Here is a 6,000-nt window from a genome sequence, read left to right as displayed (position 1 = left end):
GGTCTCTTCAATACTTCACTTTTTCTTTCCTTTTCCCATCATGGTGAGAGTCCCCGATCGACAAAACAATAGTTGCTGAATTAGGAATGGATTCTTTGGTGTCCTGGGGAGCGTTCGAACGCTCTCCTCTGTACCATACCGTACCCGCGCCACAGGAGCGCTCGAACGATCCCAAATTGTACCGTACCATACTGTACCGAGCCAAACGTGGACCACTTCCCGTTGTGCTCCAAAAGCGTACCAAAAGCGTACCAAAAGCTTGCTGTGAAGAATGCGCGTATCGTGCGCATACGTCACAATGCAAAGACATCATTCTCTTTGTTCGGGACAGCTGACCTTTTTTAATAATAACTTGTGAGGTATGCTTTCTCGAGAGAGCGCTGGAATGCTTCAAGTCTGGCACAGTTTGGTATGGTACGCTTTGGTTCAGTTCGCTTTGGTTCGCTTTAGAGCGCTCGAACGCACCCAAAGTCTCTCATGGCACATGACCTTTGAATACAAACTTCAGGAAAATAAGGTGAATTCCTTTACAAAAAGTAAAGAAAAGAATCCCCTCCTAAACCCTTTTTCCTCAGTGATCCCCCACCCCACTACCACCACACTCGTACAGCCACTACTCTGTACTAATGTCTTCCTGTGTCATTAATACGGACATTTATGTAATGACTAATACAATTTCAACACACAATACAACTAACGTCAATGCTTGGCTATTTATGGACCCTGCATATCACCCTAACCCAGTCCATCTTCTCACTTTAAACCAAAAACAACAACAAAAATCCCGACGGATGTCAAAATCATCCATGTGACATCCTTCTACCAGTAGATGTGTTGATCTACGGATATTTTGACACGTGAACTAATAGGCTAGGCAAAGAGCAGCAAGCGGAATGACTTACTTTTGAATATAGGAAGACATGAGAGGGTATGGTATTAGTCCCAAAGGGAACTTATAAATGCAAGTGTCCTACACAGGAACAGGGCAAACAGCCATTCATTTCACTAGCCTAATGGCGGGTGTAAGTTGCCCCTTGGAAAGTACAATGGGTATGCACGTCTGTAGTACCTTGTGTGAAATGTCTGTGATGGTTTGAATGCAAAGAAAAAGAAAGCAACGAAAGAAGAAGAAAATAATAAATGAGGACGAAAACAATGAAAAAGAAAATTCTGTGAAAACTTTGGCATGCACATTGGTAATTGACTGCAGTCTGCATGAGCCAAAAGCTGACACTTGCTGACTGCAGTATGCCTTTTCACATAGTCTGCATGACAACTGTATTACTCAGCAAACATTCATAGTTTCACTTTTATACAGTATGAACACACAATGCAATAATATATTTGAATTCATCTCCCTCCTCCCCCCCCCCCCCACCCAAAACCAAAACTCCAAAGCAAAACTTCATCACAAAGCGTGTTAGAAGTATTGCCACGAAACCTTGTGTCATGGCTTCAGACTCTTGGCATATCCTGTTTCAGGGACAATTTTCTTTTGTTCTATATAAAGCTTTCATAGTTACAGGTCAACACATGAATTAAACACAGGCTGGCTGGCTTCCTGCTTCATGAAGATATAACCTCCATATATGTTTGTGTGATTGTGAGTCTGACAGTACACATATAAAGTGCAATTGATTTAGTGTCCCTGACTCATGCTTGATACTTGATACTGTAAATCTATTTGCAGCTCCAAGAAGCTATACTGGGATGAACTAAACATGTGTGTCGTTGGGAGGTGTTACAGAGATGATCTCTATGTACAATAAAAGTGTGTGCTGTGTGAGTAAAATCTAAATACATCCTTCTCGAAGGGATGAGGGATCCAGAAGAAGGCTACAAGGTTGCAATAGAGCAGAGAGCAGCCCTCTGAATATTGTCAAGGTGGTGTCATGTAAGACTTGACTAGGTATACATCAAAGTCAAGTATGTATCTCAGAGTTGTAATGTTCTTCATGTCTACCAAGTTCACTTAAATAACATATCCCTTTATTTGCAGGCACTGAAAGCTTTAAAATTGCTCTGCCCCACATTCAAAAGAAAACACCTGTGATATGTGAAAAACACAAACATGCTACCTTTAATACCAGAAAACATATATCGAACACCAAGAGGGTCTGTGTGCCAATTCATGACCAAAGTTGATTTGTAGAATGTCACATAGAACTGATGTGGGTCAAGAATTCACATTCTGACCCATACAGCAGCACAGCCTGTATTTGTTTTATATTTCAAGTGCAACTAAATACACAAATGTCAGAGCACTACGAGGACCTCACATACTTAAACCGCACACTGTCAATGACATCATTTCACCATAACCTCTCTCAACTGTCGTCGGGATTGTGTTTCTATGTGTGTCATTACAGCTATTTCCACCAATGCAATCAACCATTCAAATGCCATCATTGCGAAAGTGACTCATGTAATGAACTCTGAGGGCCATATCATAACTTGTAATAGTACTGTGGGAAGTCACATAAAGAGTCTACAAATTTGGACAGGAGTACTTTAGGCCACTAAACATTTTTTTTCCAAGCTTTACTTTTAAAGGAAACTCAAACCCAAAGAGAAATGTGGATTGAGTTAAAGCAGCAACATTAGTAGAACACATTAGTGAAAGTTTGAGCAAAATCGGACAATAGATGGAAAAGTTGTGAATTTTTAAAGTTTTGGTGTTGGAACCACTGGATAAGGAGACCACCTAAGTTTATGACATATGTGTGGACAACAATTATAAAGAAAATATAAAGAAAATTCAACATGCTTTCACTTTTCTAGTTTTCTAGCAAAATGAAAAAGCACTTGATAAAAAAAAATAAAAAAAATAAAAAAACGCTTTCAGAAAGCTGGGGGAATATTTACAACCCTTACCATATGTCAGTATCAAATTGATGGAGTGTGCAATTTTTATGAAAAATGAATTTTTGTGGAATTCACATTATATTTTCTTGACATGATTGTCCACACACAACGCCATAACCTCTAGTAGTCTCCTCATCCAGCAGTTCCAACACTAGAATATTAAAAATTAATGACTTTTGCATCGATTGTCTGATTTTACTCAAACTTTCACTGATTGTGTTCTACTAATGTCGTTGCTTTCACTAAATCCACATTTCTCTTTGGGTTTTGGCTTCCTTTCGGAAATTCAGGACGGTGGATCCACATCAAGATCAGCATGCCACTGGTTCTCAAGAATGTGTCCTTTAGTGTGTTTCTATTGGACACCTCATCATTACCTCACATCACCATGAATTTCTGTCACCTGCATTACCTCATATTTTACTACTATCCTAAACTGTTTCTCCTTAGCAATAAAACACAAAGTGATAAAGGGTAAGGCAAGGGAGCCTGCAAAATGCGGTGAATAAGGAAGTTGCATATCAAATAGTCACAGATCAGGTCAGTATTATGAATAATTGAATTCAGAGTAGAAACTCTCAGTAAGATTTTGAGATTTCATTTCCTGCTCTGTTTCTACGGAAAATCATTCCTTGCATTACCTGGCATCCACCACTTACAAAAAGGTACAAAAAGGTACCATATGTCAGTATCAAATTGATGGAGTGTGCAATTTTCATGAAAAATAATTTTTTTGTGGAATTCTTATTATATTTTCTTTACATGATTGTCCAAACATGACGCCATAACCTCTAGTAGTCTCCTCATCCAGTGGTTCCAACACTAAATGACTTTTGCATCGATTGTCCAATTTCACTCAAACTTTCACTGATGTGTTCTACTCATGTCGCTGCTTTCACTAAATCCACATTTCTCTTTGGGTTTTGGTTTCCTTTAAAAAACTCATGGCAGTGGATCCACATCAAGATCAGCATGCCACTGGTTCTCAAGAATCTGTCCTTTAGTGTGTTTCTATTGGACACCCCATATTACCACGTATCACCATGAATTTCTGTCACCTGCATTACCTCATATTTTACTACTATCCTAAACTGTTTCTCCTTAGCAATAAAATACAAAGTGATAAAGGGTAAGGCAAGGAAGCCTGCACAATGCGGTGAACCAGGAAGTTGCATATCAAATAGTCACAGATCAGGTCAGTATTATGAATAATTGAATTCAGAGTAGAATCTCTCAGTAGGAAGTTGAGATTTCAATTTCCTGCTTTGTTTCTACAGAAAATCGTGCCTTGCATTGCCTGGCATCCACCACCTACAAAAAGGTTGATGACAAATCATCTTGCATAACCTCAAATCACCCACTACCCAGTGTGTTTTTACTGAAAGAGAAAAGAAAAATAGAGGTACTGAGAGCATTAGCTTATATTATCTAACTTTACCTCACATTACCTTGCATAACCTCATTTTTTTATCATTCAGTTAATACATGCGAATTGAGCTGAATATATGGGAACTTCATAGCCAATAAGGCAGGTTTGATGACCCACATTCTGTGAAGCACAGTCCTCCCCTCCCATCCCCTCACGGTCTTACCCCTCTCCCCCCCCCCCCCCCCCCCAAACCACCAACTCTACCACCAATTTCCTACAAGAGCATTGGATCACATGTAAGACAAGTGCATACACTTGGGTTCCATGCAGAGTATGCAGTATTTCCTCCTTCTGATAGGATCATGGTCAGCTGCCTCAGTATCTGTTTTTCACAAAACTGACAACTTCCCAAGCTGTGTTGCCCAATACCACAATGTGAAAAAAAACAATAAAAAACAAAACAAAACAATGATTGGACCACGCAGAGGCTGGTTGGCCACTTTTGGTCAAATGAGTTGTGTCTTCTGAAATGAACAACAACAACATAAACTCTAAATCTAATGGGGATTTCCCTCTGTCCAGTCTTTATAGCTTCCTCATCAAAAACAAAAACAAAAACAAAACAAGCCGAGAGAGAGAGATATAGAGACAGAGAGCAATGCAATGAAAAGTGACAAAGTTTGATTGATGAAAATAATTTTGCAATCTGCACTGACGAACTGTCACTCACATACAAAAAAAAAAATGCAGCAACAGTTTACAAAGTGAAATTCTTCAGGAACTGCCAAATTTACTGGTCCGACATGACTAGTAAAAAAAAATATTTATATATCAATAATAACAAAATTGTTGGAGCCTGGCAAGGAAAAAGAACAGGACCTTTAAATTTTGGTTTTGGACCAGTAAACAATTTAAAAATATCAAACTGGATATTTACTAGTCTGACAGGTACAGGTTGGACCAGTAGAAGAAAAAAAAATGGTTAGTGTGCAGCCCTGCCAAAAGTAAAACACTACCAGAATGGTTTTAAATGTTGTAGACATAATAAGACTGGGACAAGAACATGTACTGCTGCTACACCAAAACCCTGTTGAGGACAATTAAAGGTCATATGCTCCAAACCTTTAGAGTGAAAAGAAATACCAAGCATGGATACAAAAAGGGTCTAAATAATACAGTTCCACTGATGTTAACATAGTGATAAATGGTGTTAACATGTTACAAATAGGATAATAAAACCACTGCTGTTGCACCAAACACTGTTGAGGGCGCTTCTACAGGTTATATGCTCCATGTATTTGACCCTTGAAGTAAAAAGAAATGACAGGCATGGATTAAAAAGGGTCTAAAATACATTGTCCCATTGTAGGTCTCTAGTAGAGGAACAGCATGCTATACAAGCACTGCACTATTAAAAAATGTGTACAAATAGTCATTTAAAAAAAAAATGTCTTTGCTGAAATTTCCTTGAGTACTACCTAAATCTGAGACATGAAAACAAATCCTTATGTAGGTATTGCATAGATTCACATAATCCAAGCTTGCCACAGGTAAATAATAGCTACATCATCACACATTCAACTTTTCTTACTGTATAGTAGCATGCTTGGTATTGACCAGTCAACACAAGCAAAGCTTTAAGTACTCACTTTACCTCACATTACCTTTTTTTTTTTTTTTTTTCTAGCAATACTACCAAGAAATGCATCACAGTGGATACACATTCTGAAGAAAGTCTTCTTCAGCGTGTTTCTTCTGGACACCTC

The sequence above is a fragment of the Diadema antillarum genome, unplaced genomic scaffold, assembly GCF_040938485.1.
Source record: "Diadema antillarum isolate AM-2024a unplaced genomic scaffold, OU_Dant_1.0 seq00001104_RagTag, whole genome shotgun sequence".
Taxonomy (NCBI): domain Eukaryota; kingdom Metazoa; phylum Echinodermata; class Echinoidea; order Diadematoida; family Diadematidae; genus Diadema; species Diadema antillarum.
This window is presented reverse-complemented; position numbering follows the sequence as displayed.